Here is a 26,987-nt window from a genome sequence, read left to right as displayed (position 1 = left end):
ATTCTGTAAACTCACTTTTAAGATTATTATTTTCTTTTTTGTGCAGAAGCTTTTTAACTTGACAGCATCCAACTTATTGAGTTTTGGTTTTATTTCTTAAGTTTTAGGGGTCTGAGGAAGTCAGTGCATATGTCAATATGAGGGATTATTGACTCTGTTTTTTTTCTAACAGCTGCAAAATTTCTGGTCTAATTTCTAAGTCATTGGTCCATGTCAGTTTGATTTGTGTGGAGGGTAAGATAGGGATCTAATTTCATTTTTGACATATGGATATCCAATTATTCCACCTGAATATCCATCATTTGTTGAAAAGGCAATCTTTTTTCCAACATATTTTTTCTGTACCTTTGTCAAGTGTCTGATGGTTGTAATATATGGCTTTTCTTTCTGTCCCCTATCCTGTTCTGTAGGTCTTCATGTTTATTTTCATGTCAATACCTTTTTGTTTTTGTTACTGTACTGCAGTATAATTTGAATTTAGGTGTTTTGATGCCTTCAGGCTTGCTCTTACTGCTCATTACTGCTTTGGTTATTCTATGTCTTTTATTCTTCCATATGAATTTTAGGACTTTTTTTTCTAGTACTTTGAAGAATGTCATTGGTATTAAGCTGGGAATTTCTTTGAATCTGTTGTTGCTTTTGATAGTACGACCATTTTGACAATATTAATTATGCCTATCCAAGACTGTGGGAGGTCTTTCTATCTTCTAAGTTCTTCTTCAGTCCCTTTCTTCAGTATTTTATAATTTTATTGTGGATATTCTACACCTCCTTGGTTAGATTAATTTTGATTTTTAATTTAATTTTAATTTAAAATTAATGAATGAGATGGGTTTCCTGATTTCTTTCTCAGTAAAATCACTGTTGGAATATAGGAAAGCTATTGATTTATGAATGTTAATATTATATTCTGCTACTATGCTAAATTCATTTATTAGCTCTAGAATCTTCTTTTTTTTTCCCCTGGGGGAGGGGTCTTCTAGATATATTATTATGTCATCAGCATACAGGAAATGGATCATTTGACTTCTTTCTTTCCTATTTATATGCATTTAATCTCCTTCTCTTACCTAAACTCTGACTTGAATTTAGAGGACTATAATGAATAGAAGTAGTGGGAGTGGATATTCTTGTCTTGTTTCTGATTTTAGAGGAAATTGTGTGGCCTCTGAGTCTGTCATATATAACTTTATAATGTTGAGAAAAGTTCCTTCTGTTCCTAGTTTCTCCAGCATTTTTAACGTAAATGCATGCTGGATTTAATCAAATACTTTACTGCATCTATTGAGATAATCATATGATTCTCGTTCTTAATTCTATTTATGCAGTAAATTACATATATGGATTTGCAGATGTTGAACCAAATTTGCAAATCTCTGGGATGAAATCCCCTTGATCATGGTGTATTATCTCCTTGATGTGTTTGAAAGCAGTTTGCTAATATCTAATTAAGAATATTTACATCTATGTTTATCATGGATATTGTTCTGTAGTTTTCTTTATGTGCCTTTATATGGTTTTAGTATCAGGGTAATACTGGTTTTATAGAATGTATTTGGGAGTGTTCCCTCTCTCACTTTCCATTTCATGGAATTATATGGGAAAAACTGGTGTGAGTTCTTTAAAGGTCTGCTAAAACTCGACTGAGAAATCACATGGTCCTGGACTTTTCCTTGTTGGAAGGCCTTTAATTGCTGTTTCAATTTCATTACATGATATTGGTCTCTTTAATTTTTAAATATCTTCATGGTTCAATCTGGGAAAGTCATATATCATAAAATTGTCAATGTCTTCTAGATTTTCCAGTTTGTAGGAGTGTAAATTTTCAAAATATTTTCTAATGATCCTCTGGATTTCATAAGTGTCTGGGGTGATAGTTCCCTTTCTTCTCTCATTTTGTTTATTGGCATGTTCTCTCTCTCTCTCCCTCCCTTTCCCTCACCCTCTCTTTCTCTCCCTCTTTCTTAGTTAGTTTGGCTAAGTATTCATCAATCTTCTTTATCTTTGTGAAGAGCCAGCTCTGTTGAATCAATGCAGTGCATTTTACTTATTTTCTATTTTATTTATTCCTGCTCTGATCTTAATTATTTCCTGTCTTCTGTTGATTTTGGAATTACTTTGTTCTTCCCTTTATAGGGCCTTGATATGGAGGATGACTTATTTGGGATCACTCTATTTTTTTTAATGTAGTCACTCAATGGTATAAATTTTCCTATTCAAACAGCTTTCATACCATTCCAGAGATTTTGAGATGTTGTATCTCCATTCTCAGTTCTAAGTACTTCTTGATTTCGTCTATGATTTCTTCTTCATTTAAAAAATTATTGCTCAATCTCCCTGTGTTTATGTTTATTATTTTTCTTACTGTTGATTTCTATTTTCTTTCCTTTATTATCTGCTAAATGCATAGGTTTATATAATTTTTTTCTGTATTTACTATGACTTACAATGTGATCTAGAATATGCACTGTTTTGGAAAAGGTTTCATGACCTTCTGATAAGAAAGCAAATCAGCTGTTTGGGGTTGAAATATTCTGTAAATGTCTATTAGGTTAATTTGTTTTATTGTATTATTTAGATAAGAAATATCTTTATTGATTTTATGTTTAGATGTCCTGTCTATTGCTGATAAGGATGTGTTAAAGTCACTGAATATTGTCATATTGGGCTCTATATGGAAATTAGTGTCAACAAGTATTTTTTGGATATAATTTGATGCATTGACATTTGGTGCATGTGTATTTGTTATCACTATGTCTTTGGAATGGATTGTTCACTTTACCAGTATGCCCTGGCCTTCCTTGTCTCTTCTGATTAAATTTTGCTTGAAATCAGCTTTGTCAGATATGAGAAAAGCTACTCCTGCTTGTTTTCAGACTCTGTTTTCTTGGATTTTTTTTTTTTTCCAGTCCTCTTATGTTTAGCCTGTAAATGTGTTTGCCTATGCAATGAATGTCTCATAAAAGCATATAGTTGTATCTTCTTTTTTGATCAATTATGCTTATTTATGCTTTTTAATTGGAGAGTTGAGGTCACATTAAGTGTTATTATTAATATGTGTTTGTAGTTTTCTGACATTTTGGTTTAAATGCTACAATTAATTCTTTCTTGGTTATTAATTTAGTTGTGATCTTCATCTATTAGGGAGTTTGGGTTTTTTTTTTTTTTCTTCTTCTTCTTCTTTCCTTTTTGTCCTCTACGTGCTATATATCTTTGAGTATTCTTTGAAATGCTAACCTGGTGGTCATGAAATTTTTCAGTGTATCCTTCTCATGGAAAGGGTTTCTTCATTAATTTTAGAATAAAGTTTTGCTGGATATGGCAATCTTGCCTGATGGTTGTTTTCTTTTAGAGTTTGGAATATCATATTCCAGGCCCTCCTTGATTTTAGGGTCTGATTTCAGAAGTCAGAAGTGAGCCTTATTTGTCAAATTGTTTTCTTTTAGAGCTTGGAATATCACATTTCAGGATCTTCTTGATTTTAGAATCTGAGTATAGAGGTCAGAAGTGAGCCTTATTTGTTAGACTCTATGTGATCTGAATTTTTCATTTGTAGCTTTTAATATTCTTTTCTTATTTTCTATGTTTCACATTTTTATTACAATGTGTCTTGGAGAAGTTCTATTCTGAGCTTATCTATTTGGGGTCCTATGTGAATCCTGTATGTGGATATCAATCTGATTTTTAATTTGGGGACTTGTTCCTGTCACTATCTCATTAAAGATGTTCTTAAAACCTTTAGTCTATGTTTCCATGTTCTCTTCTATCTCAATGACTCTCAGGTTTATTTTCTTTATTCTGTCTTAGAGTTCTTGTATATTTTGACCATGCTCCTTTTTTTTTCCTTTGTTGAAATCAAGTTCACATATCCTGACTTTAGACCTGAAGTTCTGTTTTCTTTCTATGCAATTTGATCTATTGGTGATGCTTTCAAGTGAATTTTTAATTTGATTCATTGTGTCTTTTATTTCTAGGAGTTCTTATTAGTTTCATTATCTCTATTTCTTTATTAAAATGGTCTTTCATCTCCTGTATTTGCTCTCTTAATTTGTTCTTTAGATCATCTATAGTCTATTCAACATTTTAATACTTAGTTCAATCAGTTTTTTAATAATATTTCTCTGAAATTTAAATCATTTCCATATCTAAGGGATCCTTTGTTAGGGGATTGTGATTTTGGAGGGAGCTTGGTTTGCCTGTTTACTTTTTTTTTTTTTTTTTCAGGCACGGTCTTATTAAGTTAGATCTTCACAGAGTTGCTAAGGCTGGTTTTGGACTCATTGTTCTCCTTCAACTTCCCAGTCACTGGAATTTATAGGCATGCCCCACCATGTCTGCCTTCTCTCCATTTTTGATGTATAAGTAGATAACAGGACAGGAACCTGAGGCTCTCCTCTGATTGTTCCTCCTTAGGTCTGGTTGTTGGTTTGGGGTTTTTGTCTTCCCAATTTTACATGTGAAAATACTTTTGAGTCTCAAGTGTGTGGGGTGAAACTGTTACTTGGTGGAGTATTACTTGGCAACAGAATCTCTGTGAATTTGAAGTATCTCAATCACTTTCCAACCCCTCTTAGTGGAAGGGGGAAGCCATAAATAGCACTAACATCAGAAACAGATGTACAGCCTTAAGATAAATATCTAGCGTCTACTTTGACATTTATATGACACTAATTGACACTCACAAAGGAATGGTGGGGTCAGGATTTAACATCAACATTGACAGTAAAAATACCAAAACTACAGCAGGCACTAAATATCAGGTGTTTACTACTATATTATCCACTATATTAATAATCACAAATGACTGGGCTAGAAATTATATAAACTATGACATTTTATCAGATAGTGGGATTCAAGTTTTTAAATGAAAATAGGGTAGGAAGGAAGAAGATAATTTGAGATATTTAAAAGTGAACACAGGAGAGGCAGATGATAGGTGGTAGAAGATAACTGTAAAAAAGGAAGAATAAAAAAAAACCAAAAGTAATTTTTTAAAAAATAAAAATGAGGAAGAGGAAAACAGAAAATTTGGCTCAAACCAAAGTATAACTATGCCTCAACTAAGTCAAATCAAAGCTAAATAATAAACAAGTGTAGAAAAAAGCATTTAAAATGAAAGTAAATTATATATAAATATATATTATATATATATATACACACAGGTGTAGTGAGAATACACACACACACATGCACACACACAAACACACACAGAGACACACATACCCTCACAGAATGGAAAAAAATGTAAAACATAATAAAATATAATGAAATCATATTTTGAAAAATTTTAAAAATTAAAAAATGTAAAAAGAGGGATATGGAAAGAAAAGAGTAAAGAAAAAAGGGAAAACCAAAAATTCTTAATGAGAAATAAAGAACTTTTGACCACTGACATGGTCAAAAGTGTTGGCAGGTATGAATTATCATTCTTTATATTTATTTTTGATTCTTTGATCCTTGGGTCAGGGGCTAGAGTTGATAAGTCCAGTGCTTTTGTGTTCCTCACCCAGCTGCCAGGCCTTGTGGCTAAGAGTCAAAGCTGGTTGCAGTAGCTTTCAGTTTCCCATCTCCCAGGATAGGGTAGAGTAGACAGGGGAGTGTTGATAAATTGTATTCTGGGGGGTGCAATGTTCTACATTGCAAGTTCTACTAGTAGGGGTTTATTCTTGGTCACCTTGGGAACTCTGTAGGTAGGTGTTTGAGATTTGATCTGCAACCACTATTGCTAAGGATGTGCTTTTCTGTGCTGGGCTTCTGGATCTTAGGGACATCCAGTAAATTCCATTTTTAGACTGTAGGGACTAAACCCCTCAGATTTCACATTCAGTGTTATGAATTATCAGCTCTCAGCCCTAGAGTGCAGGCTCTCCTATGTGGTCATTGTAGGCATCTTTCCAGTAAGTCTTTCGGGGCTCCAGCAACAAAGGGAGCTCTTCTCATTAGTACCTGGAGTCTGTACACCTGAGGCACAATTTTCTTTGTGCCTATTTCAGTCACTCTGGTCAGGCACACTCCGGGTCTGCTGACGACTTCCTTTATGAGTTCCTGAACTCCTGTCTTTACTGAACTCCTGTCTTTACTTGATGGTGTGCAGCACTTATAAATGATTCCCACACTGTTGATCCTAGTTTTCACCAAACTATTCACCCTTGGGATGAGATATTTTATTTGTTTTTCACTGAATCTCTTGCTTCACTGAATCTGGGTCTATTAGGATCAGCCTCCCTCTGTATTACACAGGTTCCTTCCAATTATTTTTTAATTTTTTAAATTTGCTGTGCTTTCCTCTGTTTCTGCCTGCATTCCCCTCTCCCCTCAGCAGCCACAGTTGCCACCACTGCCAACCAAGCTGGCATTGCTCTACTGTACTATTTCTTACAATGTTTGAAGTGTCTCATTTTCTGGATCTCTGTGGTTTCTTTTACTGTCCAGTATTGAATTTCAGTGAGTTCCCGTAGTTGCTCAGTTGACTGAGGAGCAAACTTCTCTCTTTGTACATCTGGTGCTGAGGAATTCCTGGTAAGTGTACCCTTCTCCTAATTCACCATCTCTTCTTCCTGTGTTTTTCCTTCTTTGCATATGAAACATGAATGGTATTAGCTATTCTCACACCTTCAGTAGGAACTACTCTATGGGAATTATCTAGTAGGTGCTCAGTTTAACTTCTATTCCTTTCCAATATTTTAGGGGTAGTTCCATGAAGAGTGGACAATATGTGATTAAGAGTGTAGACTCTGAAGCCTGATTGTCTATAGTCAAAGTCCATGGCTACCACTTGCCATCTCTGGCCCTTCCATGAGAATCATTTAATCTCTCTTTGTTCCAGTTTTATCATTAGTAAGAAGAAGGAAGTGGTATCTACATAATAGTGAAGTACCCATCAATTGTGTGTAAATTTTGCACACACACACACACACACACACACACACACACACATAGAGTACTATTCCCGTTTCTCTAACATGCTGGAAACTACCCTCCTACATCTCCCCCTGTAAATCCTCCTCTCTCCTCAATCTTTCATCCTATTTCTTCTGTTAAATATCTCACTGGAAAATGTTTTTCTTCTAATACTCAATATTTCTTTCTTTCATTATGTACTACTATTAGAAGCTACCAGTCTGTGTGAATTATTTTTAATCAAATAAAGCTAAGTTACATTGTATTCTTGTGAGTAAAAGTTGAACTTTGGTATCTTCTCATCAAATCATTTTTATTAAGATCTTGTGTTCTCATTGATATGTTATTTTTAAAAATATTGTAAATATGAAGAGTCCACAGAACCAAATTCAGAGGTGCTTAAAAGAAAAACAGATTGAAAGACAAAAAAAAAAAAAAAAGGAAAAGTAAACAACAGTTATGATGTAGTAATGACCATGGAGATCATTTTATTTTTGTAATGCTCTCTATGTGATTGGCATATGGCTTGATTAATAAATTGGGGATAATCAATTTTGTATTTCTGAATTTCTTTCTGAGCTTTGGTGCTTCTTAAAGGATAAAACAAGGAAGTCTTTTAGTGTCAAATCATCCCGAGTTTTCTTTACGCTTGAAATTTCTATTAATGCTTATTTAATAATTATTTAAGAAGATCACTTGCATCCAGGTATGGTACATGCACCTTTAATCCATGTGACTTGACTGCCAAGGCAGGTGGGTTGTAAGTTCAAGCCCAGTCTGAGCAACTTAGCGAGACCCTGTCTAAAGGGAAAAAAAAAAAAAAAAAAAAAAAAAAAAAAAAAGAGGCGAAGAAATAAAAGGTTTTTCTTTTCTTTTCTTTCTTTCTTTCTTCCTTCCTTCCTTTCTTCCTTCCTTCCATCCTTTCCTTCCTTTCTGTCTTTTTTTTTTCTTCTTCTTTCTCTCTTCTTTTTTGTAGTACTAGAAGTTGAACTCAGGGGCACCATACCATTGTGCGACATAACCAGACCACTTTACTCTGAGACAAGTTCTCACTACATTGCTGAGATTGGCTTCAAACTTAGATCCTCCTGCCTTAACCTCCCAAATATCTGGGGTTATACATGTGCACCAGTCTGTGTGACTGCCAGGCTTCTTTGAAGGTTAAAGATTAGAAAGTATCAAAATGCCTTGCTCTTAGAAGATAATCCACAAACATTAGAGCTCTTTTTAACATTCTATATGCTAAAGTTTATGTAAAATATAAATATCAACCTATCTCCTAGAAGATTTTGTTCATACTATAATACAGTTATAAAGTACAGGCAGTTTGAAACAAGTGGAAAAGAATGCCTTTTCAAGGAAAAGGAAATATTCAACAAATAGGAAATACATATTTAACTTAACCCTTTGCTTCTGGGTAGCCAGGGCAAATAAGCTCACAGAAGGAGAATTTAATAACAGAGACACTCACACATACCTATATATCATATTAAAAGAGTGTGGAACTCATTTAGTGAGTGGATTCTTAAATAGAAAGAGAACAAACAAAAACGGCAATAAATGCATGCAATATGAATCACGGCAAAGGAAACAATCAAGAGCATGGAACGCTCTGAGGAATGGGAGAAAATCTTTGCCACTTGCACATCTGATAGAGCATTAATCTTCAGGATATATAAATGACTCAGAAAACTAAACACCAAATAAAACAAACCCCAATCAATAAATGGACAAAGGAACTAAACAGACACTATTTAAAAGAAATATAGATAGTCAACAAATACATGAAAAAATGTTCAATATTCCTAGTAACAAGAGAATTGCAAATTAAAACTACACTGAGATTTTATCTTACTCCAAGCAGAATAGCAATTATCAAGAATACAAGTAGCAATAAATGTTGGCAATGATGTGGGAAAAAAAAGGTATACCCATACAGTGTTGGTGGAACTGTAAATTGGTGCAATCATTCTGGAAAGCAGTATGGAGTAGTATGGACTTAAAATCAGCATACTACAGTTTTGCAGCCGCCTCAATGTTTATAGCAGCTCGATTCACAGTAGCTAAGCTAGGGAACCAACCTAGGTGGCCATTCAACAGATGAGTGGATAAAAAAAAATCTAATCTGTACATACATACACATATATATATATATGTGTATATGTATATGTAAATATGAATATAGAATATATTCCATAAAGGATTGGAACATAGAATATAGTCATGTGGAATATAGAAAATAGCCATAAACAAGAAAGACTTCATGACATTTACAGGTCATAAAATATTTTTATGTATAATTTGCTCTTTTTTAACCTATGAAACTGTACAAACAATAATTTATGAGCATTGTTCTTTCTCAGGCAATAAGTCCTAAAGCTAGATACTAAAAGCTTGGTGTAGGTTTATCTTTCATTAGAATCTTCAATTTGATGAAATACGGCAACATGTACCAGTAGTAGACTTCCTTTTTTAAAACATGGAAATGCTCACTTTCAATGTGGGGCTGACTTTACTTTAAAAAAAAAAAAAAAAAAAAAAAACTTAATTTGCTTAGTGCCCTTCCTGAACAATATGATTTAGGAAAATCACCATATATGAAACTTAGGTCTGCAGAAATAGTTCACTGTGCTAGAACATGGCCATAAATATCAGGTAAATATTAAAATAGGTATAAGTTTTAAACATTCCCTCAACATGCATTTATTAGGTACTTATTGTGTTCCATTAATTCATAAACCGGGAAGGAAACATGATAATGAGTAAAGCACAATCAACACTTTAGAATATATTACAGTCTGGTTAAAAAATACTGACAAATAGGTCTTAAATATTTTGACCTACGCCAACTAATCAGCTTAAACCGTGATATATGTTTATTGCTGATTTAACAAATATATGAACAGGTTAAGTAAGTAGTTCTGCAGCTTAACAGGGCCATCAAGGATGTTGGTTGATTCAGTGACCCAAATAACCTTCAAGGATAGTTGCCGGTTGGGTTCTCCAAGATGCAGTCTCTGAGTGTTATTCTTACTTGCCAAAGGTTTACTACAGAGTGGTTTAGGGATGAACATTGTGGAAGAGAAGATAAAAGCAGCAGTATTGGGCAGAGGAAAAAGAATTAGTCTGTCATGAAGGCCCAAGGGCAACCTCAGCAGCTGTGGTTCAGGAGTTTGAAGACTGGGTGACCCTTCAAAACTGTCTTTCATTGGGATGAAAACATTTGGAATTTGGAGATCCTGAGCCTATCAGTCATGGGATATTTTCCACCTTAGGAAAGGTATGTGGGCAGAAATAGGGGAACTATTCCTCAGAAAATCCCCAAAGGAATTGACAATTGAGGGCAATCTGGTGAGGTGCCCCCCATAGTGGAAGTAATGGCCTTGCATTCCCGCAGTGAGATGTCGGTAGCATATCACAGCATCTATCCCAGAACTCTATCCCAGAACTCTGGACACTATATCCATCACTTCCTCCATCCTCAGCTTATTAGTATTTTTTCCTCAAAGGACCTCTTACTTATTATAATAATGCTACCCAGCATCTAATGTGACATTTTCCAAGAAGAGCACATCAAATTGGAGAGAGTAAAAAGGCACTGAAACTGATCATCATCTCGCACTATTCTCTCTCTTTGCATAGAGATGCTGATCTGAAATGGTTGTGGAAGACCTCTCCCACATTTTAATGATCAGCTACTATCTAAGCATTATCAAGGAAGACAGAGAATGCCCACTGAGTAGGTTGGGTTGGAACTGACTTGTGCCATAGCAGGGTGGCCTGTGTGTGGTGGGGTTGTGGGAGGCTTCCACGCAGAACGACTGAATGGCAGAGAGGGATGCTCTTGTGGTACCCATTTCAGGATATCTGTTTGGGTTTCTTCTCAAGCTTGCAATTCTGAGGCAAGGTTGAAGGTTAACTTTGTTTAACCTCAGTTTCCTTATTTTAAGTTGCAAATAATAATAAACATAAGGCATTCAGAGGACATGAAAGATACTGGAATTGAATACATGCTATAAATGTAAGAAATTAGAAAAGTAGTAGCTGTCAGTTGTTAATAGTATTGATGATCCAACCTACTGAAATGCTTTATTGCAAATCCGTAAAAACAAGAGAAACTTAATACAGATAGATTCCAATAAAACATACCATTAATTTAAAGACATGATTAAAACACTTCTTAATACTTCTGTGCAATGACCTTTGCCAAGCAAATTTGCTCTGGTTTTCTTCCTGGTTAAATGTTTTCTAAGAATCCCCAAGCCTTCTTGATAAATGTCAAATTCCTCACATGAACAGACAGAGGTCCCCTGGTCACGCCCTTCATTTTCTTCTCTAGCCCTATACCCTCCTACCTACACTCTCCCATCCACAAAGTCCTGTACCTGTCCAAGTGCATCCTACCATTTCTAACATACTGCTCTGTCCCAAATGCCCACTCCACACCTACCTACCTCGATATTGCTAGGGAGCCTCTTTCTTCCCCAGCTTCCGCTGACCCACCCTTGGTCCTCCAGAGTGGCCTCTGAAAATCACTGTCACAGTACACTCCACACTTTGTCATTTTGATTTTGTATCTTCACCCTGACATGCTGATCTCCTTGAAGGCAGGAAACTTGTCTGATACATCTCTGTCTACTCTGAGCACGGACCATGTTCTCAGTAAAGGCATGAATTGAAGAGACTTCATGCCGCATCTTAATATACTCTGCAGACATTAAATGTTATTTAAAAAACAAAGAATCTTCTAATCAGAATGCCTGAGTTTGATACTAACCTTAGGATTTTTAAGTTGTAGTGACAAGTTTTGTAGACTTTTGGCAAATAGCCTTTCTGTTTAATGAAAACTAAACAAAAACTACAAGTGAAAACTCATGAAAGACACTCAAAAATATCAGACACAGAGCAAACTCTCAATAAATTTGGTTCTTATTATTACTTGAGGAAGAAATCTGATTGGTAAGAATTGCTAACCCTAGATGCCAAATATTACTTTGAATTATTCTTCGACTTTAGGAATGTGTACAAGATTCCTTATATTACCTCAGACACATAACGAGACGTCAATATTGATTAGTGAGGTGCAGTGGTACACACCTATAATCAAGTGACTCAGGAGGCTGTCAGGAAGATCACAAGTTTGAAGTCAGTCTCAGCAACTTAGCAAGGACCTATGCAACCCAGTGAGACCCTGTCTCAGAATAAAAACTAAGAGGGACTGGGAATGCAGCTCAGTGGTAGAGTACCCTTGGGTTTGATCCCAGTAACAATAGAAGCAACAATAAGAACAAACCCACAGCAGCTGATTACTAATAGCAGTTAATCAATATGTAGTGCTTACTCTGTGTCAATCAATGCTTAATGGGTATCACATAAGCTAGCTGTTTAATCCTCATTAATCCTTTGAGGTAATTACCATTATTATTTACATTTGTATAGATAAGGAAACTGAGGTTTGTAGAGTTTAAACAACTTACTTTGCTAGTAAGTGGCAGGACTGGTATTCAAACATAAGCAGTCAAGTTCCACAAAGTTTACTTTACCTTTCTTTACTATTGTACTTATTATAGTATCATGAAAATAGTATTATAGTATGATATTGGAGTATCATGAAAACTGATATGAATGAATAAAATTTATCATCTGAATATGATCAGGAAAGAATCCATATCTTGGTCTCAAATCCAGTGCTATTTAAACTTATAAGTCTCTTTCTCTTTCTCCCTCTGTCTCTCAACAACATTTCGATTTGCTTCTGCTTTCAATTTCCCCACAGATATACCACGATATAGAAATTATTCCAACAAATGTGATGCTAGTACTGTAAAGTTCAGAATGCTTTTCACGTATCTGGGTTTAATAATTAAGAATATAGAAATTGGCCGGTTGCAGTGGCGTGTATCTGTAATCCCACCTGCTCAGAAGACTGAGAAAGGAGAACACCGCCAGCCTCAATAACTTAGCAAGACCCTGCCTCAAAATAGAAATTAAAAAGGACTGGGATGTAGCTCATGGTAGCACACCCCTCAGTTTAATTCCCAGTTCTGGAAAAAAAAAAAGAATCTAGAAATTAGCACATTAGATCAGATGCTCTTATGATCTGAGAGAACTCTATTGCCAAACAAAGCTTTTAGTGGTCTCACTTATAAGGTTCTTTATGACCCTGGGTCAGGATAATCAGGTGAAATGTTTATATCAGTCAACAACAGTAAAGTCAAAGAAAAAATTTAAAAATGGTAAGGATCAAAAGTGGAAGCGTAAGTTGGTAAAGTAATGACAATAAGGACAAAGTGTAACCATATGTGGGAAAATGAGTCACTGTGGTCCACAATGGTCCCTTGTGAGGTGAACAGAGGTGCATCAGGGTGGGGGTCCTATTGAGCCTGCTGGCCTGATTTTTATGTGATGTCTATTTGAGATGTTAGGAACTTTTCCAGTCATCCTAATTTTCCTTAACATGTTATACATTTGTCTTCAATAAATTCATATAAATTGTATTTTAAAATGTTAGCAAATCCATCTAGAAACTGAATGAAAAAGGGGAAGAAACCTTAGAAATCATCTGACATCATTTTCCTTTGGAAATAAGTCAGACTGGAAAAACTGAGTCACTTGGTCACTAATTACCCACACTCTACAGATCCCAGTGACTGTAGGAAGTGAGATTTCCTCTTCATCCCAAACTTAGCATTTTTATTTTCAAAGATTCCCCATACACTGCTTTGCAAATACCATAATTGGATAATAAGTCAAAATTCCCGAGTACATATCATTCCCAGTCTTGCATGTAAAAATTCTTAATTTATGTAAAATAATTTTGCACCATCATGAACAGAAACTACTTCACAGAGTGCCATCCATTCATGAATGAATGATTGAGTGAGCACAATTTCAACTGCATGATGAAGAGTGGCATCATCACCATAGTTCCTTTCTGATTTCTACAGAAGGGCTGTAAAATGTGTGTTCTGAGCACAGAAATCACAATAACTGGGGCTGAATTTGTCCCTGCGAAATTTTAAGTTTTTCCTTATAAATAAAGAAGGTTAAATAACTTCCCAAGTATGAAATACTGAGGACACAATATCACCAATATAATATTCAGGCAACAAGAAAAACTGAAAAGTTTAACCTGAAATAAGCCATAAGAAGACCATGGAGCAAGTCAAATTGAGAAATAGTCTGCAAAGTGAAGTACATGGACTCTTAAAATACCAATGTCTTTAAAGTTTTTTTTTTTTTTTTTTTTTTTTTTTTTAAATAGCAAAAGGAAAACAAAACAAAACAAAACCCCTAAAAACCTTGGAGGACTTTTCTAAGTTATAAGAAATTAAAAGGACATGACACATGTAATGTGATTCTTGACTGAGTCTAGGATTAGAATAAAAGCTGTAGGTCATTACTGGGGTAATTGGAGAGATCTGAATATTGAGATAATTAGATCTTAATAGATAATGGGATCATACTGATATTTAATTTCCTAAATCTTATTGTTATATCATCATTATGTTCAGCTTTCTTGTTCTGAGGACAAACATGTTTAAGTATTTAGAGGTAAAGAGATCCCAGAGTTAAAGAGCTCAATTCCACAAAACTGCCCCTCCTCAGGCATCCATCACCATGGCTGGGCCACGCCCTCTGACTCACTCACCAGCCAGGTGCATCAGGGGGGCTTCCCCCACCCCTCCCCAGTTTTCACAATTTATTAGAAGGCCTCGAGCAACTCATGAAATCACCTTCTTAATATTTATTGGTTTATTATAAGAGATTCAACTCAGAAAGAGCTAAGTGGAAAAGACACAGGAAGAGGAAAGGACTGGGAGCTGCAGACTTCCCATGTTCTGAACACACCACCCTCCCAGTACTTCTAAAAGCTCGCCAAAGATTCTCGTTCCACAAATGTTTTTAAGTTCATTTGAGTTATACATAATATTAGGATTCATTTTGTTATAATTATAGAAGCATGGAATATAATTGACTCTAATTTAGTCTCCAGTGTTTCCCCTTTCCCTCCCCTACTCCCTTCCTCTTGTCCATTTCCTCTACTCTATTGATCTTTCTTCTATTCACTTATAGTTTTTTTTAACTTAGTGTTTTGTAGATATACATAAAGGTCAGGCTTATTGTGGTATATTCATACATGCATACAGCAAAATTTGGTCAGATTCACTCCACCTTTCCTCCCTTTCCCATCCCTCCTCCTTCCCCCTCAATCCCCTTCCTTTACTTCACTGATTTCTATTTCCACTGAATTTCCCTCCACACTTTTTCTTCCCCCACCCTTTATTTTGGTCTAGTTTCTGCATATTAGAAAAAAAAACATTTGACTCGTGACTTTCTAGGTCTGAATTATTTCACTTAGCATGATGTTCTCCAGTTCCCTCCATTTATCAACAAATGCCATAATTCCATTCTTCTTTATGGCTGAGTAATATACACTATATATATACTCCACATTTTCTATATCCATTCATCTGTTGAAGGACACCTATTTCGTTCTATAGCTTGGCCATTGTAAATTAGGCCACTATAAACATTGATGTGGCCATGTCACCGTAGTATGCCGATTTTTGAAATTTGAATATATACTGAGGAATGGGATAGTTGTATCATATGGTGGTTCCATTTCTAGTTTTTTGAGGAGTCTCCATACTGCTTTACAGAATGTTTGCAATAAATTTCAGTCCCACTAATGATGGATGAGTGTACCTTTTCCCACACATTCTCACTAACATTTATTATTTGTATTCTTGATAATTGCCATTCTGAATGGAGTGAGATGAAATCTCAATGTAGTTTTTTATTTACATTTCCCTGATTGCTAGGTATGTTGACCATTTTTTTCATGTATTAATTGATCATTTGCATTTTTTCCTTTGAAAAGTATCTATTTAGTTCTTTTATTCATTTATTAGTTGGGTTATTTGGTGTTTTGGGGGTTAAGATTTTGACTTCAGGAATGATGCATCTGGCACATTAATTCCAAATGTGGTAAAGAATGTGAGGCAGCAGTTGTGGGGCAAGGGAAATGATATAAGCCTTAAAAATTTTTAAAGTATGAAGTAGTTTGGGTACCTGCATGTTTAATGGAGATCTGTCCATGAGACACAAAAGAGCAACTGTGTTTTCAGTTTTCAGCAAACTGTGTTTCCCAGACTGCTTGTGGAGTGATGGAGGGAACATTTTTCAACAGACCCATCTTGGCAGTCATGAAAGGGATAGGATTCTAGGATTCTAAGGTGAAGCACTCTGGACAACTCAAAGGCTCTGAAAGAACATTATCTCTAGGTCTCCCTACTCATTTTATCCATTTCAAGTACAGACCTTCTCACTGGCCCAAGCAAGGAAACAACCCTCATACACACCTAAAATCAGCCAGTGGAGGTCAGGAATGCAGAGGCAAGTTCTTAGTGATTTGTCATCCTTATATACAAGGGTCAAATCATCCTGGAGAAGGGTTGCATTTAAACTGGGCAGATACTGAATATGGTAAGTTACTATAGCTTCTAAAATATTAAATACAAAATTGAAAATAACTGTTTTTATTAGAAGAAACTAATAGTATTTGTGAGGTCAATTATAGGATAAGGTTTAAAATTATACCTATATATAATTATATATATATAGATAGATAGATAGATATACACACACATATGTGTGTTTATGTATATATGAATAAAAGGCTTATATAATTACCATGTGTGGGGGGATGTACTCACAGGATGTGTGTTCATGAAACTCAGTAAGTATAAGGCGATACTCTATACTAGAATTTTAGGTTATTAGTAAACCCACACTGATTGACTCCATTGATGTCAGGTTATCTCCTTGCAGATGGCTTCCATTTTTCAGAAATTAATGGCAATATAATATACTATTGTGAATGATGAGTTTCCAAAGATAACTTTTATGTTACTTGGCCAATTGGACACCCCGCCTTGGCCCTGTTGAGCTTATTACTGTTCATTCAGACATCTGAAAATCTCTTGACAATTCCCCTTCATACCAAATGGAGCCAGCACTTTCAAATGGATCTCATTAGACTCCTTATAAAACCACTACATGCTAGAAAGAGTTTCCATCCCAGAAGGGTTTCTGCATTCGAACTTATCAAGCCTCTATACAGTTCTTTTCCTGATTAGCAATTTGTCCTCCTAAGAGCTTTAAAGATACACCTTTATATCTCTGTAATTTCATCCTTTTCCCATTTTTCCTTTATCAGCACATTCAAATGTATTTCCCTCTTATCTTGGATCTGTCACTCAGCATATGTCAACTTCAAGAGTGCTGGACTATAGCAGCAACTGTCAGTAATGTTTCAGGGAAAAGAAAGGAAAGGAAAAAGTCAGAATGCATACATCAGATCTCTGAACAGTGCCCACCTTGATAATAACATCCTAATATGTTCTTCTAAATTTATTCTATCAGACAACCAAATGCCAATCTGTACTCTTGTCTAGAAAAAGCAAAGACATTTTCTTTGACTATATATTATCAAATATCATGCCTAATCTATCTATGTCATCTTTTCCCTTTTATATACTAAAGCTTTTATTTAAGGCTCGTTTCTTTCTGATCTCCTCTCCTCTGTACCTCATGGGCTCAGCCCCACATTTATTCTGTGAAGTCTTTTTCTTACAATCCTTTCTTTCTACCCAACAGAGCCAGCTCTCCACCCCTCTCCCTTTTATTCTCTAGGCTAATCCTGGTCACTGATCCTTCTGCAAGTTTCTGGTTCTGGTTATGCATCTGGTTATCTGTCTTCAACAGCTGAATGTAACCCTTCTGTGGGCAGAAATGCAACTTATATGGGTCTATCTCTCATGTAAACAACTCAAAATACTGACCCACAGATACTTGCCTGCTAAATCAAATGCTGGATTGTTAGGTTAGTGGATGGTTGGATGCATGAACTCAGTCATAAATGCTTTCTGAGCAATGTCATTAGGTCATGTCATCACTGGCCTAATCATCATTGTGTAAACATCATGGAATGTACTTAAACAAACCTAGATGGTAAAGCCTATGGGCTTCACAACTGTACAGCAGGTTAACATTCTGATTAGTGTAGGCAATTATCACACAATGGTGTTTGTATATCTACGCATAGAAAGGTGCAGCAAAGATACAGTATAAAAGAGGAAAAATAGTACCCTTGTATAGGGCACTTATCATGAAGATAGCTTGTCAAAATGGAAGTTACTCTGGGTGAGTGAGCGGTGAGTGTATATGACAACATATGACATTACTATATACTACTGTAGACTTTATAAACATGGTGTACTGAAGCTACATTAGATTTACCAAAAAAAAAAAAAAAATGTTTTTCATCCTTAAGTAATAAATTCACCTTACCTTACTTGGTAAATGTTTTTAAAACTTTTAACTCCTTTGTATACCACTTACTATATTAAAAAAATACATTTTACAGATGTACAAAAAGATTTTTCTCTATATCCTTCGTATTTAATTTTTTGTTCTAATTTTTAAATTTTTTTATTAAAAATTTAGACAAAAACACATACATTAGTCTAGGCCTGTAGAGAGTCAGAGTCATCAATATCACTTTCTTCCACCAAGATGTGGATCTTGTTCCACCAGGACTTTAGGGCAATGACATGCATGGCACTATCAGGTCCTATGATAATGAGACTTTCTTCTGAATCCCTCAGAAGGATGGTTAGATGATTAGCTTTTTTTTCCCATTAATAAGTACAGGAATGTACTCTAAAATAAAATATAAAAGTATAGTAAATATAGAAACCAGCAATATAGACATTTGTTATCAAGCATGTGCTGTACATATTGTATGCGCTGTACTTTTATTCAATTGGTGATTTGATGCGTTTGCTTATTATTCTGGCATTACCACAAACACATGAATAACAAACTATACTAATGTGTTGCAAGACTCATCACTAAGCAAAGGGATTTTTCAGCTCCATTTTAATCTCATGGAACCAACCTCAGAATTTGAGGTCCTTTGTTGAATGCAATGTTGCCATTCAGCACATGGTTGTAACTGGGTTGCCTTCTATAGGAATGTGGGAAGGCAATTATGCATAGCAAATACTTATAAAAAGATTCTTGCATTGAATTGGAATCTGAAATATGAGTAAAGAAAGTTAAATAAAAATATGAGTCTTTAAAAATTATCTTTTAGGGATTTAAGTAGAATGTGGGACCTAAAAATAATAATGTACAAATTGAGTAGGAAAAACAGAAATGAGAGAATTTTAGAATAGCTATTTACATTTCATTCAGAAGAAAGGAAATTGATCTTTAGTTACATAGAATGCAATGAACATTTCTAAAATCTCAATGTGACTAAAAATAGAACTTTCTATTTTTCAATAATCAGTTTTAAAAAAAAACTAAAATGCTGAATCATTATAAGATTTGGTTACTTAATTGATAGTTTTCCTCTTGCTTTCTTGTAATATATTTGAAGTCAGTAAAAGTTGGGTAGAAGTTCTCAATGTACTACTAACTAGCTGGGTGACTAAAACTGTGTTGAATGCAGAGTCAGAGGTTAGATGCTTGCTGAGTGTCTGCCACATGGCAGTCAACATATTAACTCATTGATCCTCAGAGCCACCTGATGGTCACATGGTTCCCTCACATTACAGATGATAAAACTAAAGTAGAGTGGTAGAAAACTTGACCATGGTCACCAAGCTACTGAATTAGTTTCTTCTTGTTACTTTAACAAGTTACCACAAATTTGGTGGTTAAAAACCTCACAAATTTATTATCTTAGAGTTATGAAGATCAAAAGGCTGCAATCAATTTTCACAGACAAGAGTCTGCATCTTGGCAGGGTTGGTTCAATTTGGAGACTCAGGAAAGAGTCTGTCTCCTTTCCTTTTCTAGTTTCTAGCTGCCTACATGCGTGGTACATAATCTCTTTCTTGCATCTCTCCAACTTCCTGCATTCATTATTACACCTCCTCCTTTCTGTTCTGTGTTAGATTTCTCTGTTTTCTTCTTATTCTGTATATATTTAGGTCACATTCTGGATAATCCAGATGTCTTTGTCAAGATCTATAATTTATTACATGTCTTAGTTTTCTTTTGATATAGTGAAATACCTGAAGTTGGGTACTTTATAAACTGGAGGGATTTATTTAGCTTACAGCTCTGGATATTCGAGAACATGATATCAGCATCTACTTGACTGTGAGGGCCTCTGACTTTTTCATAACCTGGAGGAGGCATTATGGGAACAAGTGGGAGAGGCAAAAATCATGGTGAAGCAAAGCAGCAAAAGATTCAGGAGTCAGTCATGTTCTCTTTAAACAACAGGATCTCTCAAGAACTGTCCAGAGTTCTTCAAGAAATACATTAACAATAATCCCTTCCTAGGGGGATGCCTCCAGTGATCTAATGGACTTCCACTAGGCCCATCTTTTTTTTTTTTTTTTGAGAAAAGATTTATTTTGGCCCATAGCTTTGGGAGTTTTAGTGCATGAGTTGTTGGTCCCTTTGCTTTATGGTGGTGAGGAAACACATCATGGTAGCAGTGTTCACCTCATGGCCCAGGTAAAAAAGAAAGAGTTAGAAGGAGGGGACAGGTTCCCAGTGTCTCTATATTCCCTTCAAGGGCACATCTCAAATGATCTCAAAAGACTGCCCAGGAGTTTCCACCATTTTTTTCTCTCTCCATATTTTTTTTTAATTGGTGCATTAGAGTTGTAAACAAGGTAGGGTTTGTTGTTACATATTCATACACAAATTCTACTTCCTCAGTATTGCCACACTGGTAGCCATGATTCCAGCACGTGAATCTTGGGAGGCCAGATTCCATCCATATGCAATCCATAACAACACCTGTAAAACTCCCTTTGTAAGGTGGCATGTATAGGTTCCAGCAGTTAAAATCTGGTTATGTTTGGAGGACACTGTTTGGCTCCCATGGCTACTAAGCACTGTGGCTTGGATTCAGCTCTGGGTGTTCTGGAGCCATAGATAGTGGTCCCTTCACTAGGATGTCACACTGACTCTTGGCTAACGGTGTATGCACCATAAGAAGTATAAGAATGAAGACCAAATCAACATAGGTTAATGAAAAGTAAGGTAAGTTGCTTCATGAAACCCAAAGGCAAGAACATAACAGAACCTCAGAAAGAAACCAAATCCATCTGTGAGAAGTCCTTCGGGTGTACACTGACTTCCAAGTGTTTCTGAATGTCTTATCTAATCTTTTTCTGTCTGCAGTTTGTGTTTCTCTGATCTCCAGAGTGAATGTGGCAAAAAAAAAGAAATTTCATATCTTAAATTTATTTCTAGCCACACATAAAACTAAAATCTGTCTTTTTCCTTGCATCCTTTTCTTATAAGTGACCACTTGGTTGACTTGACTAAGTCTGAGGGCTGGATCACTTGGTATAAACATGGTTTGTGGGTAAAGTAGGATCAGAGCTCAGTTCAATGAGCAATTAACATGTTTTTTAATTGAGGCTTTGAATGCTGAGTGACACCCAAAAGAAACTTCCACAAATTTTGCCTGTAGAACCTGCTGAAGGCAGGGACTGTATAAACCACTTTGTTTTGAAATTCAGGGGAGATGTGAAATAAATGAATCTGAAACCATTTATTTCATCTAACTCTACTAGAAATGAGAGTAAGATCATTAAACCAACAAACCAACAACTCCCCATATGGGAAGGGAGAGGCCCCAAGAGGGTTTGACTGGTGACTTTCACAGTAGTGGTAAAGTTTCTCCCTTACTGCCATCCATCCTCCCCTCTCCTGCCCCTTTCTCTTCTCTCTTCCATCTTGCCTGCCTGCTTCCTTCCTCATTTGCTCATTTGTTGGCCCATTGGTAGAAAACAAGATATGGAACTAAAGAAGAGACATTCAGGTCGTGCCTGAATCTTCCATGCAGATACGGTGCTCTGATTGGGGCTGTGGTGGTCAGCTAGGCATACAGCTGAGGGTAGCAGCCAGGACAGGGCAGCTGTGATTACCAAAACATGTTAGAATCAGGGTACATATTCAGGGATTAAAAAAGCCTGGAGAATCATGATTCTAAAAGTTGATAGAAAACATGAGACATTTTTGGGTAGAGACTGGGGACTTAAATAATGCTTTCCACCTATGCAGCCATGGGGAATAAAGATACAAACATTTAAAAGGATAGCATTGGATGGGACAGTTTCTCAAATGACATCTATTGATAATGCTAATAACATAATAACAGCAGCAAAGAACAACAAAACAACCATTATCACTGTCAAGCATTGAGAGGCAGCTTACTCAACTTCACAGTTATTCCCATTGAATGCTAAACAAGTCAGAGGTTCACAGGCTTACAGCATGGATATTACATGGCAATAGTGTTAAAATTAAAATTTTCTACAATTGCCGTAGAATCTTGTGAAAGTATACAAATTCTGGAGTCAGACAGACTTCAAACCCTTTTCTCTTGTTTTCTATATGTAGGACTTTGGGGAAAATAGTTGCTTCTGCAAACCTCCGTTTTGATGTAATACATATCTTATAGGGATGTTCAAAGCACTCAATGAGTGATTATAAGTAGGTTCTGTACTCTGTTAGTCCATTTTTGTTACTATAATGAAATACCTGAGCCTGAGTACTTGCAAAAAATGAGGTTTGCTGAATGTGATGGTATGTAACTATAGTCTCAGCTCCTTGGAAACCTGAAGCAAGAGGATTGCAAGTCTGAGGGTAGGCTGGGTAATTTAGTGAGACCCTGTATCAACATAAAATTTTTAAAAAGGGTCCAGGAGATAGCTCAGTGGCAGAGTGGTTGCCTAGTATGGTCAAGGTCCTGGGTTTAACGCACATTAAAACACAAACACACACATACACACACACACACACTCTCTCTCTCTCTCACAAACACATACACATGGTTTTAATTTGTCTCATCATTCTGGTCCAGGATAAGGGGTCCATATCTGGTGATGGCCCTCTTATTAGCGTACTGACAGAGTGACAGAGTTACAAATTAGTACAGGACCTAACATGCCAAGTGTGTGTGTATGTGTGTGTGTGTGTGTGTGTGTGTGTGTGTGTGTTTGTCTGTGTTCTGCTCTGGTCTCTGTTTCTTCCTATGAAGCCAACAAGATTCAATCATGGGGACTCCACCCTAGTGACCTTAGTAATCCTAATGACTTATCAATGACCCCCACCTGTAAAAACCATAGTTGAACTAAGTTTCCAACCTCCTAATATCTTAAAATGGAGATTCAATTTCAGCACTTGCACCCTTGAGAGACACATTCAAGCCATATCCAAACCATTATAGGCACACAGTAGGCATTCAACCAAAATGCTTTCATTCCTCCATATTGCCTCAATCAGGTTTTACTTGGATTCTACTCATGTCACTCTGAACAGTAGACCTGGATAGTCAATGACCAGCAATCTGCCTGTTCCAGGCTGAACTCCAGTTCCCCTTCACATTTATTAGCTCAGTGGCAGAGTGTTTTCCTAGTATGGTCAAACATGAAATTTGTGCAAACATGAAATTCTTTTTTATTTTCTGGTTCTTTTTTATTTAATTTTTTAATTTGTTCTAATTAGTTATACATGACAGTAGAATGCATTTATGCATTTTGATAAATCACACATTAATGGAGTATAAGTTCTCATTTTTCTCATTGTTCATTTTTTGGGTCACATCAGTCATGCAGCCATAAATGTACATGAAGTAATAATGTCTGTTTCATTCTACTATCCTTCCTACCCCCATAACCTTTCCTTTCCCTTCACTCCCTCTACCTCATCTAAAGTAACTCTATTCTTCCCTAATGCCCCTCACCCCTATTGTGAATTAGCATTTATATGTCAGAGAAAACATTTGGCCTTTGGTTCTTTGGGTTTGACTTATTTCGCTTAGTACAATATTCTCCAACTTTATCCATTTACTGGCAAATGCCATAATTTCATTCTTCTTTTAAGCTGAATCATATTCTAATATGATAACATTTTCTTTATCCATTCACCTGTTGAAGGCCATCTAGGTTGTTCCATAGTTTAGCTCTTTTGAGTTGATCTGCTATAGACATTGATGTGCCTGCTTCACTGTAGTACGCTGATTTTAAGTCCTTTGAGGATAAACCAAGGAGTGGGATAGCTGGGTCAAATATTGGTTCCATTCCAAATTTTCTGAGGAATCTTCTACTGCTTTCCATAATGTTTGCCCCAATTTGCATTCCCACCAGCAATGTATGAATGTACCTTTTTCCCTACATCTTTACCAACATTTTTTGTTGCTTGAATTCTTGATTATTATAATTCTAAACTATACTACAGAGCTATAATAATAGAAACAGCATGGTACTGGCACCAAAGCAAATGCATTGACTAATGGTACAGAATAGAAGACACTGAGACAAATCCTTATAAATACAGTTATCTCATACTAGACAAAGGTGCCAAAAACATTCATTGGAGAAAGATAGCATATTCAGCAAATGGTGCTGGAAAAAATGGAAAACCACATGTAACAAAATGAAAGTAAACCCTGATCTCTCATCCTGCATGAAACTCATTTCTAAGTGGATCAAAGAATTAGGCATTAGAACAGAAACCCTGCAGCTAATAGAAGAAAAAGTAGGCACAAATTTTCACCATGTTGGACTAGGATCTGTCTTCCTTAACAAGACCCCTAAAGCACAAGAAGTTAAATCAAGAATCAATAAATGGGATGAATTCAAACTAAAAAGCTTCTTCTCAGCAAAAGAAACAATAATGTGAAGAGAGAGTCTACAGATTGGGGGAAATCTTTACCACATGCATCACAGATAACGCATTAATCTCAAAAAACTTGAAAAACTTTAACACCAAAAGATCAAATAACCCAATCAATAAATGGGCTAAAGAACTGAGCAGAGACTTCACAGAGGAAGATATACATTCAATCACCAAATATATGAAAAAAATTTCAACATCTCTTGCTAATTGTTAATTGAGAAATGCAAATCAAAACTTCTCTAAGATTTCATCTCAGTCCAATCAGAATGGCAATTAACGTCACATTCTTAACACAAATCTCTGCACTGTCAATCTGTTCTACAAGTTGCTGACCTGATTCTTCAAATTATTTTCAGGAAGTGAAGCTCTTTGACAAGTTTTAAAATGTAGATGGAAGTTCTGCATTCCAGAAAAGAGAAGCATTCAAGAGGCGCAGGCTTAATTCAGGCCATCACAGGCACCTCAGGCCAGGACCACAAGGAACTTGCATTTTCTGCCCACAGTGTGACCTGGAGGAGCCTATAATGAGACAAAGGGTGGGTAGGAAAATCTGTCTTTAATGAGGACATCTACTAGGAACATGGACATTGGAAACCACAGCAGATTAGTGCAGATGTAGACAAGCAAGTGTGGGTGGAAGGAAAGGCCATGACATGGCTGAAAAGGGGAGACAGCTGAGGGACACCTCCCAGCAAGCCTGGTGGCACTGCAGAATGCAGTCATGAATCAAGTTGTGAGTGTACTCTAGAAAGCAAAAAGTCTTTTGTGTAGTTAATGAACCCAGTTCAGATCTTTACGATAATTGTTATCATAATATCTGAAACCAGTATGTAGTGAGTTATATTTTACTGGGCAAATATATTTATATGATAATAGTACACAGCACTTACTTACTTAATATCCACTATGTTTGTACTATTTAATAATAAATTCATATACATTAGAAATAAAGAATAAATATGGACAGAAATGAAATATTAGAAAAGCATTGAAATTGCCTAAGAATAAGCCTAAGAATTGGTTTCTTTGAAAAGTAAACAATCCAAACTTACAGAGACTCTCATAAACCTGATTAAACAAAATAAAACAGAAGACTATAAGTATACAACACTTGAAATGTGAAGTGTGGGGAAAGCAGGTATTAGAGGTATTGGGAAATAAAAATAATCCTTAAAAGTACTTTCAAGACTAAATGATACACTTGAAAATTTGAAAGAAATAAATGGTTTTCTAATAAAAGGTGACTGAAAGACACTGTACAACACAAATAGTTGACTAAATTGAGATAGTTTTCGAAGATTTGCTACCACTGTGTATGTATGCACAATAGCCATAAAGAATGAAATTATGGCATTTGCTGGTAAACAGATAGAGCTGGAGAACATCATGCTAAGTGAAATAAACAAAATTCAGAGTGTCAAGGTTCAAGATTGAATGTTTTCTCTCATATATAAAAGATAGGCCAAAAGGGGGACAGATTCCATGGCAATAGAAAATAGATCAGTGGAATAGAAGAAGAAGAGAGAAGGGCAGGGAGGAGGAATGGTGGAAGGAAACTGATCAAACTGTCCTTTGTACATATAGAAATATACCACAGTGAATTTCACCTTTAAAATATTTTTTAATTTCTTCTAACTAGTTGTACAGGGCAGTAGAATGCGTTTTGACACATCATACATAAATGGAACATAACTTCTCATTCTTCTGGTTGTTCATGCTATACAGTTACAGGTCATGTATATAAACACATAGGGTAATAATTCTGATTCATTCTACTATCATTCCTACTCCCATACCCCCACCCCCACCTTCACTCCCCTCTGTCTAGTCCAAATTACCTCTATTCCCTGCCCCCTTCCTTTGAATTAGCATTCACATATCAGAGAAAACATTCAGCCTTTGGGTCTTTGGGATTGGCTTATTTCACTTAGCATAATATTCTCCAGGTCCATCCATTTACCAGCGATGCCATAATTTTATTCTTCTTTAAGTCTGAGTAATATTCCACATTTTCTTTATCCATTCATCTGTTGAAGGGTACCTAGGTTGTTTCCATGGTTTAGCCATTGTGAATTGAGGTGCTATAAACATTAGTGTGGCTGTGCCACTGTAGTATGCTGATTTTCACCTTTATGTATACCTATAAGGCACTAATTAAAAATATAAATAAATAGAAGACTGGTAGAGGAAGGGGAATAGGGAAGGGGGAAGGGGAGGGAAAAGGGAAGTACTGGGCACTGAATTGGAGCAAATTATATTCCATGCTTATATGATTAAATCAAAATAAACCCCAAAATTGTGCATAATCATACTACACTAGTAAGAAAATAGTTTACAAGCAGATCTACCACAAGTCAAATGCT

Source organism: Sciurus carolinensis, chromosome 11 (assembly GCF_902686445.1).
Source record: "Sciurus carolinensis chromosome 11, mSciCar1.2, whole genome shotgun sequence".
Taxonomy (NCBI): Eukaryota; Metazoa; Chordata; class Mammalia; order Rodentia; family Sciuridae; genus Sciurus; species Sciurus carolinensis.
The sequence above is the reverse complement of the archived record's forward strand: the minus strand, read 5'-3'. Positions refer to the sequence as shown.